Source organism: Dipodomys spectabilis, unplaced genomic scaffold, assembly GCF_019054845.1.
Source record: "Dipodomys spectabilis isolate Male_0828 unplaced genomic scaffold, ASM1905484v1 ptg000195l, whole genome shotgun sequence".
Classification (NCBI taxonomy): Eukaryota; Metazoa; Chordata; class Mammalia; order Rodentia; family Heteromyidae; genus Dipodomys; species Dipodomys spectabilis.
Genome location: NW_024870872.1, coordinates 1,408,851 through 1,419,424, shown reverse-complemented (window position 1 = coordinate 1,419,424; position 10,574 = coordinate 1,408,851).

The window sequence follows — 10,574 nt, the reverse complement described above, 5'->3', positions numbered from 1 at the left end:
CAAATTATAATAACATCAAATACAGTGAAAGCAGTGGTTATACGGTGGGCAAGGGACATACAAAGCAACAAAGAAATACTCCCCTCTCCCCCATTAAACTGGCTCTCTATTTTTTTTTATCTTTTTGTATTGTGAGAATACAGTACAGAGGAGTTACAATTACATGGGCAAGATAATGAGTACCTTTCTTATCAAGCATTGTTGCCTCCTCTTTGTTTCCTCTTCCTATCCCTTCCCATACTCCCCCTTCCCCCTACCCAATCCTACCCCCACGCCCCACCAAAGATGTAAAATTCATTTTTCGACATAACGACTTGTACATCTCATTATTGGAATGGGTCCACCTGTATCTCTAGTTAAATGATTTGTTTTTGCCCTTCCCCTCGACAAATTATACCTACATCAAATACAGTGAAAGCATGGCTTATACCGTGGAGGAGGGTCATACAAAGCAACATAGAAATCATCTTATAAATATGTTAGAAACAAATGCGTGAAAAGAAAATAAAACAAAAAAAATTTTGAATACTTATCTTGGGGTTCATTCCCCCAACATCAAATTATCTGACCTTTACTGCTTTACTGGGACATATACTAGTTATTGCAAATAAGGGAAACCATGGAACCTATGTTTCTTTGGGCCTGGCTTACTTCACTTAATATAATTTTTTCCAAGTCTTTGTTAACAAAGATAGCCTGAGGCTCCCTTCACCTGAAGGAGAAAGGTTAATTAGTCATTGTTTAAAGAGGCTGAGAAAAGCCTGACCGTGGTGTAACTCTAACAAATGTTTCAGGTTTCCCCTCATTGCTGGTGTTCCTGGAATGAATGAAGTGGTTTTGTAGCACAATTCCCTGTTAAGTGTGTACATTCTGCCTCCTAATCCTGCAGGCCTGGGTCTCTTCTCCTAGTCTGGATTTTGAAACTGTTTCCTCTCCTTCAAATACAGTGTTACACTGGAGTTCTTCCTGCTAATAGGGCTAGGACTCAGATCCTGAGAACTTCATTTGAACCCAGGATTGGTACATAATGTTTCATTCCTGCTTCTATAGCTTAAGAAGTCTAAGAACATTTAGAGTGCAAATAACAAATCACCAAGGGAAACCCAGGAAGCTCTTGAATATCTGACTTTTCAGAAGTGGAAGTCAGAGTCCCATAGACTTTCCGTCCATGGTTGGTTTCACCCTGTGACCCTCAGACCTCAGTCTCCTGAGCTAGGGTGACAGGCATGAGCTACTGGTGCTCTGCTAGGTTCAAAACTGTAATGTCATTGACAATACAAGTGAACTGCTCATCACAATGGGCTTGGGGAGTATATTAACCCTTTCAACATTGGATCTTTCAGAACCCTGTAGGACACAAGGTTATAATGCTAGAGTCTGAGAGGCTGGGCATCTTGATATGCTACACTTGAACCTTGAGCTCTGACTCCAATTCTGGTGTACATCAGCATTCATTTTCCAGAGAATGTTCTCCTATTTAGAAAATAGAAAAAAAGTACTTTAACCCTCTTTTTTTCCAGTTGTGTGTCTTGAACTCAAACCCGGGCACTGTCCCTGAGCCCTTCATCTCAAGGCGAACACTCTACGACTTGAGCCACAACACCACATAGGGTCTTTTGGTGGTTCATTGAAGGTAAGAGTCTAACAGGCTTTCCTTGACTAGGCTGTCTTTGAACTGTGGTCTTCAGAATTCAGCCTCCTGAGAAGCTAGTGTTCCAGTTGTGAGCCACTGGCATCTGGCCTATTGTTTTTGACAGTTATGGGGCTTTATCGTAGGGCCTAGGTACTGTATCTAGCTTATCTTTCTCAAGGCTAGCGCTCTACCGCTTTATCCACTCCATAGCTTCTGGCTTTTTCTTTGTATGTGGCACTGAGGGTTCAACCCTGGCATACATGCATGCTGAGTAAGTTCTCTACCACTAAGCCATATTTCTAGCCCCTCCTTTACAATTTTATCCCTCAGCTTGCCTGTCCTCAAGAAAAGGCTTCTGAGTATAAATCATTTAAAGAAATCCCTATAGGAAGGTGTCCAAAGATACAGAAGACACAGCTTATATTTGGGAGGGACTCTAAACATGTGAAGACTATGGCAAATGCTTCCATTTAATTATGTATCATGTTTCAACACTTAAAAAGTATTAATAAAAATGAGTCAGTCCTATATTATTGTGTATAATTTTATAATAGATGTGCAACATGTATTAAATATTATGTGTACAATAATACTAAATTGGGGCTGGGAAAGTGGCTCAGTGGTAGAGCACTTGCCTTGAATGCACGAGGTCCTGGGTTCGATTCCTCAGCACCACATAAGCAGAAAAAAAATCCAGAAGTGGTGCTGTGGCACAAGTGGTAGAGTGCTAGTCTTGAGCTGAAGAACTGAAGGACAGCGCCCATGTCCAGAGTTCAGGCCCACGACCGGACCCCCCCCAAAAAATAATAATTCTAAATACAATAGACAATAAATAAATGAGTCAAGTAAAAACTAAAATAAATGAATCAATAAAAACTAAAATAAATACAAATTCAATAATACAAATCATAATATGTTATAAACATACATACGTAAATATATCATATATTACACATATATAGAAATATTTTTCCATTGGAGGGCCTTCATTCAGACCCTGGTAATTCTAATCTGAATTACTTTTCCTCAAGGACAGTGAGTTTGCTTTCACCCAATGTGCAAAAATGTTACCTGGATGATGAGATCAAATCCCAGCACTGAAGGGAATTCTGGCCCCAGTTCCAAGACAGAGACTTATTTTTTTTTAATGGAAGCAGTTATGTTTATTCAGTTCCATACTGAACATTAAAATAAAAGCAGTGTAGAATTTTGTACATCTATTCAGATGTCTTTCCCTTACCCCCGAACTGCTTCTCTGAGCACTACTTTTTTTCATTTTTTATTGTAAAAATGTTGTATAAAGGGGTTACAGTTAAATGAGGAAGGTAATAAGTATAGTTCCTTTTGAGCATTGTTGTCTCCTTTGTTTTCCACCTACCATCCCTTTCCTCCCATCTCCACATCTATTCCCCCTGCTGAACTCAGTGAGGTAATTTTTTATTGTTGGCTTTACACCGGGTTTGAACTCAAGAAGTGGCAACTCTGCACTTTCCCACACACTGCTACAGATTTACCAAGACCCTGAATTCAAATCCCAGGTTAGGAAACAAAACTGGCAGAAATTCCCAACCAGGGATTTTTATTTCTTTTTTAATTTAGTTAAATAATGAATTAATTTTTAGTTTATTCTTTATTTTGCGAACAAGGGGCTTGAACTCAGGTAGTGGCAACTCTGCCTCAGTTTCAATCTCCCTAGGCTGGAGTGCAGCCTCTGGACCCATAGCCAATCCTGGGATCCTAGGCCCACAGGGCTTGCAGGAAGAAAAAAAGTAGTATAGAACAAAACGTGGTGAACTGCAGAAGGCTGGGGGTTTTACGTTTTATTCTTTGCAGTGACCATCCTGGGTCTGGATGACACAGTTACAAAGTGGACCTGACCTACCATTGCTGAAGTTGGAGGGCTATCAGGGAAGCCATAGGCCAACCTGTGAACATAGGCCCTGGGTTTAAATCCTGGTCCTACCAATGTCAGGAGATAACAAGAGACTCGTTCCTATGCATAGGAATACCAATTGAAAGAGTAGGTCATACTTTGTTATAGTCTAAAATTGGATGCAATAATCCGAGGAAGCTGATTGATCCTAATTAATAGTTTATTAACCATGAAAAGAATAATATTCCTTCAATGGTCGTATATTACATGCCTAATAGTTGGTAGGAACGTAGTAGGTGTCATTCAATCATAGATAGACGGTTCTGATGCTCTTTACCCGTATATATTTATTTGTATACCACCCTCTGCATATCCATGTATCGCTGTTTTCGCCAAAGCTGGGGCTGGATGTCAGCACCTGGGAACCACCCGACAGCTTCATTGGCTAGAGGCTGCCATGCTCACACTCATCCATTCATGAATTGGGCCTGCTAGGCACTGAATTCAGATCCCAGCACTCCCAAAAATTTAATCTTGGAATAAGAAGCCGAGTGTGTCACATGTTTTCCTTTTCTAGAAGAGTTCTGGGGATCAGGCATGATGGAGAACATATGTACAAATCTGGATGCTATGTGATAGGATGTAAACAATGTAATAAATGGTAGAGGTGTCATCAGATTCAATAAAATAAATGGTAAATAAATGAATAAAACAAGAAATAAAATGAAAAAACCACACCAAACACGATATGGACTGAATATCTGTATGGAAGTATAAATCCTATCTTTAAAATGGATATAAGGAGTATGTTTTCCAGGCCGGAGGCTTGAATTCTGGCCTAGGGAACAGGTCTGAATTTCTTGTCTTCAAGAATGGTCAGATTCCCTTCCCTCACAGTGCTGCATATTTACCCGGACCTTGGTTCATATCCCAGGCCTGGCAGAAAAAATTGCACGAATTCTGAACCAGGGACCTACATATTTTTTTTAATTGTGGCTATTGGGGAAGCCATAGTCCCGCACGGCAACATAGCCCTACAGTTCAAATCCCAGTCATGTCACTTCCGGATGGTGGGGGATCCTAAGAGACTCGATCCCATCCACAGGAATAACTATGGAATGTTATCAATGTCACGGTTGAATAAGTTGCTCATGAATGATACTCATATAAAATTAGACATCATGATATCAGTTGGCTGATTTTATTTAATCATCTTATGAAGTATTAAAAATACTAATTCTCAGAGGAATGCAATAATTTCAGGACACTAATTTACTTAATAGTTTATTAAGGATGAAAATAATAACATTAATTACATGGAGGCATAATAAATACCCAAGAATTGGTAGGAATATAGTCTCTATAACTGAATAATTTATAGACATTTCTGGCACTCTGTAAACATATATATTTATTAGTGTACTGCAATCTGAATGTCAATCTGTTCATATTTTGTCAAACCCTGGGGCTCTATTTCAGGTCCTGGGAACTGCCTGTCAGCTCAATTTGTCCCAGGATGGCATGCTGACCCTCACCCATTCATGAATTTAGCCCTATAGGCCATAAGTTCAAACAATGAATCGTGGAGTACGAAGCTGATGGTGACACATATTGTCCTTTCCTGTGAAAGTCCTTGGTGTCAGGTATAACTGTAATACATATGCAGACCTATATCCTATATAATCAATGTAATCAATGTTCTATGAGCTATAATAATCAATAAAATAAACAGTCACTACATGAATGAAACAAAACATAAAATGAATACACTGAATGCAATATGGAGTCAACATATGTGTGTAAATATATATCATATATTTAAAATGTATATGAATAGGATGTTATCTACTGCTGGGGATCGTTTCAGATCTAAGAAGCACACATGAATTTCTTGACATCAAGGAAGCGAGTTTCCCCTACCCACACAGTGCAACAGAGTTACGCAGACTAAGAGTTCCAATCCCAGTTCTGGCAGAAAAAATTGGCACCTTTTTACTATGTGACGCCCAATTCTTAGGTATTTCATTAGGCCTACATTCAATGAATGTGATTGTTTAAATCCTTCATAAAGTATTGATTGAAACCAATCAGTATCCTATAATAAAATTGTGTATAATTTTATCCTAGAATCATTCAAGAACTGCCTATTCAGTCATAACATACATCACATTCCACTGGTATTCATATAGATAGAAATGAGATTCTATGGCTCTCCTGCCATTTGGTGGTGGCAGGACCAGGATTCCAACTGTGGGCTCCAGCTCCAACCACTTAAACCTGAGGATAGGGTACTCACTGGTATGTCCAAGAACAGCAAGATCAATGATTAGGCAGGCACCAGTGGCTCTCAGCATTCCTCCTTACTATTTATAAGGCTGTGATAGGAGGATCATGGTATAATTTAACCTAGGCAGGAAAGTCCTTAAGACCCCCATCCAACTTCAATGCCAACAAAGCCAGAAGTAGAGCTGTGTGGCTCCAGTGGTAGAGGGCTAGCCTTGAGCAAAAGCAGCTCAAGGAATGTGCCCAGATCCTGAGTTCAAGGTCCAGGACTGGCAACAAACAGATATATACAACAATCTGTGCAGCCATCCGTCTAAAGCAGGTCACCCTCTTGTACCCAACTGAATTGGACCGAGTTCCCTGGGAAAGGAACTGGGGAAGGCGCTGTCAGCTTGACTCCGCCCAGGCTGCTTGCATCACAGAATTCCGGCCACACCCCCATTCTTTCATGGATCTTTCTGATCAATGCGATACAAGAATCATAGCCATGCCCACATTCCATGCTGCCCACCACCAGGATTCCCTCAGTTGGTTGACACTACCACCAACAGTTGAGGAAGGTAGAGGGGAGCAGGAGACTCGAGGAGACTTTGGATTAGAATAGGAAATTGATGTCCTAGTCAGTGAGTGGGAGAATAGAGGATTTCCCAGAGCCTGGGAATGTGGCCAGCCCATCTTTCCAGTGCTCAGATGTCTGAAACAAGACTCCATGAGAGAGCTCCGGACAAGAAACTACTGGCAGAACACCAGTGGAAGAATCCTCCCATCAGACCTGCAACAATCAAGAAAACAGAGAACACGAAAAAGGGAGGGATCCCCAAGACAAACACCACTGGGGAGCGTGATTCAATGGAGGGTCTGGCCAAAGGTGATCCTGATTGCGGGCCTCCATTGCCTTTTGACACAGTCACAGCCACTAGGGTCCAGAGTATCAATATTCCCGATACCACCAAGGATCTGCAGAGGTGCTAGCGACACGTGATGCCCACCCTGGACTACAGCAAAAGAAACCAAGCACTCTGTGCCAAGATCCAACCACTGAAGCAGGAAAAGACAAACCTGTGGGATTGACTGGAGAAAGAGAGGGAGAAGATAGCTCAGGTGCACAAAGCACCAAAATCAGAGCTAGAGATCCACAAGCCACCCATATAGAGTTTGGTTTCAGCAGAAAGTGATTTACAATCTGCACCGGCCCAAGTCAAGCACGCTGCCAATTGCAGAGAAATGGAGCGAGAAGCTCTCACCAGCTGCCTGCAGGTCGCAAAGTGGTGCATGGCAGAGTTGAAAATGGCGGCTTCTGTGGTCACTACTGCACAGAAGGAGATAGAAATGTTCTTCAAACAGCTGAAAGATGTGACACTTCAGCTCTAGGAAAAGACTAAAAGTTTTGACGACCTGGAGCAAGTGAACACAGAGTTGCAGGAGAAACCGGAAGTGTTCTGGACAAAGAAGAGTAACAGGAAGAACATAATTTGCAAATTCCAACAAGTGCTGGCGAGACATGTGTACTGAAGGGACTATTGGACAACATGAGCTGGATGGTGACCTCCACAAATTTGAAGAGAGACACCATCACGGAGGATCTGAGCATTGAGGGGTCTGCATGGAAGGAAGAGGTTCAGTGGCTCACCGACCAGGTAAACCAACTGACAGAGGAGAAGGAGCGAAGGATGAGGCAGGTGCTGGACATAGAGAATGAGCTGGGGGAACTGAGAAGGAAGCAGCAGAACCATCTCAGGCCGAGCAGCAGTGGCTGGCCCAGGCCTACCACACGCAGGTGGAGTTGAAAAACCTGTAGGAACAACTTCACATCCAGGTCAAGGAAAACCAGAGGCTCTGTCTCCAGAATGCAGAGCAGCAGGAGCAACTACGGAGACTAGAGGAGAAGGTCAAGGATCTGCAGGAGATCCCGGAGATCCCACGATGTGCATGTGTGTGCAACCCATACCAAGCGGAACAGCTGGCTCTTCTGTGGGATGCTCTCCACAGTGTGAACGGTGAGAAGGCGGAGCTCGCTAGCATCCTGGACTCAGATTAGCAGGTGAAGAAACATCTGTTGGAACAGCTAGGCTACCCAGAGGAGAAGATAGAGGAATGGAAATAGGTGGCTGAGAGAGAGAGCCAAGTGGCTTGGGAGCTACAGGAGCAGCAGGAGCAGTCCCTGGACAACCTACCGGAGCTCAGAGCCACTTGTGAGCAGCACATTGCCTCCAATATGTGGCTGAATTCTGAGAACGAGGCCCTGCAATAGCACCTGCAGAGGCAGACCCATCTGCTTGTGCAGCTGAAGCAAGTGCAGGGCCCAACCAACTGGGGGGACCAGATGGTGCCCTGAAAGTGGCAGGACACTCTCAATGCCTGGAAGTGACCAGACCACAAGAGGAGCACCTGCAGGCCCAACTGAGCTTCCTGGCTTTCCCTGGGGAGGGGAAGGTGTGAGCCCTGGAGAAGCAAAATGTGAGGAGGTGACTCCTCCCAATGTAACCATCGCAGAGTTTGGAGACATGCCCCAGACCTAGAGTGACATGGCTCTGCAAGCACTCTCAAAGGCTGAGATCCACAGGCGGAAACTCCTGATGCAGTAGCAGCGACACTGGTGTAGGTGCCCGGCCCACAAGGCAGCTCAGTGCTAGACAGAGCTGGAGCCACAGGCCCCCCACCCCATGAGCTTCCACCACAGCAAGGGTGGGGATAGGATGTGTCACAAGTGGGCATCTGAGAAGAAAATCTTCTTCGTTCATAACCTGCATGATGAGGTGGACATCCATAGTCCAGCGGATGAACTCCACCATACATGCAGATAGCTGTTGGCACATATTTGCATCATAGCAGAGTCCATCGTGGTGTGTAAAGAGCAGATGTTTGTCCTGGTTGAGCTGTGTCAGGAGAAAGCTAAGCACGTTTGCCTGCTCTCCTAGGAGAAGATGGAGAAGAGAGAGCTGTGGGAGCTGCTTTTGCTCCTCGCAGGGGAAGGCGTGGACAGCATGCTCCAGATGCCAGCACAGGCTGAGCCCCCCGACACAACCGCCACTTCAGATGTCTCAGGCTCCGCAATGGGCAAAAGGAGGGAGGAGCAGAAAGGTTTTGAAGAATTGCAACTTCAAGACAGCTTGGAAACTGCCAAAGGAGTGGTCAGGGTTTCCTGACCACGCAGAGGACTCCGCCATGGAGCCCTCCCGTTGCTTTAGGAGCCCTTGTCTTCTTTGCTCAGTCATATTTTCAACTGAGGAGGGTCCCAGAAGAGCCCAGTGGGGAGGTAAAGGCACTGGGGGTTAGATAGGAGGTGAATATTCGAGAGGAACACACCCCCTCCGACACACATACACCTGTCCTGTCCTCCCCCCACTCCAGCTGTTAACAGTTCTCACAGGGTGATCATATTTCCCAGTTCTGCCAGCTCTGCTAGTCCATCCGGTTTCCTCATTCTCCCCAAGAATCCACAAAGTCACCTAGAAGCACCTAGGATGGAAGTAGGGAGGTCATCCATGTATATAGCATTTAGGACCCTATCAAATTCCCCAACAATGCCCCCAGTCCAGATCAGACACCCCTCTGGAGGCACCATGACCCCTGCTTTGTTTTCTCTCCCAGCTCTGAGGAGCCACCTGTCTCAGGACTCCTTCACCCAGCGTCCTGGCCTAGGGTTTTAGTGAATGGGGAGTCAAAGCTGGTTGCTCCCAAGGGGTAGGGTCTGACCCTGGAGAAAGGGCAAGGCAGTGTGGTTCTGTGTAATTAGAGCAATGTTCCCCTTCGGTGGGAGCTCTGGTTCTGACAAGGGAACCCCCAAGCTCAAGCTTGTACATTTCCCAGATGAGGAACCAACTAACTCGGGAGAGACACTGATCTGAGTCTGTGTGTGTGAGAGAGAGAGACAGAGACAGAGAGAGAGAGAGAGAGAGAGAGAGAGAGAGAGAGAGAGAGAGAGAGAGAGAGAGAGAGAGAGAGGGAGGGAGATCACAGCCTGACTGTGCTCAGATAAATGATCAGTTGGCAAATGGCAGGTGCTGCATGGATGAGTCTTCTGTCACCGGTTTAGATTTGTGTGTGTGTGTGTATGTGTGTGTGTGTGTGTGTGTGTGTGTGTGTGTGTGTGTGTGTGTTGGGAGAGTAGGGAGATGAGAACAATGAAAATATATTTAAGTAACCATGTCTAAAAAGAGCAAAAGCGTTTTATTTGTGTGTATGTGTGTGTTTGTTGTTCTTTTTTATGAATACCCAGTACAAGCCCAGCCACAATCTGTTTTCTCCTTCAAAGTTTCATAGCTCCTTTGGGGAAGTTTTCAGTAGATTTCCTTTCCATTTCTTTCCACCTCCCTCTTCCCCTTTTCCATAGCCCACTGTAGCTGCTGGGCCTGTGTGGTTCTCCCATAGGAGGCCTGTGTGAACGGCAGACCAGAGTGGACACCTGTCCTTCTGTCTTCAGCCAGAAGGCTCATGAGGCGAGTGTGACCACAGCCGCACTCTTCCAGTCAGACACTCTGCTCTCCTGTGTATAGCTGGAACTAATTCAAGGGTTGGGAATGTGTCTGCCAAACATAATTATGGAATGAGATGGAGGGGGTAGGGCAGGGGCTGTGCAGCTAGGAGGGTCTGGGAAGTGGTGAACGGTGTGATATGGCAGATGGTTCACCACGACAGAGGATGAGAGGGGAAACTTACCCAGGGCATTAATGTTGTCTGTGGGCATTTGGGCGGGAGCTCCAGGTCCCTACTGGTGGTGTGGATTCCTTTCTGTGTCAGTGCACTCCTTAGCAGTCCTCCCTGGAGTCCTGTAGACTCAAATCT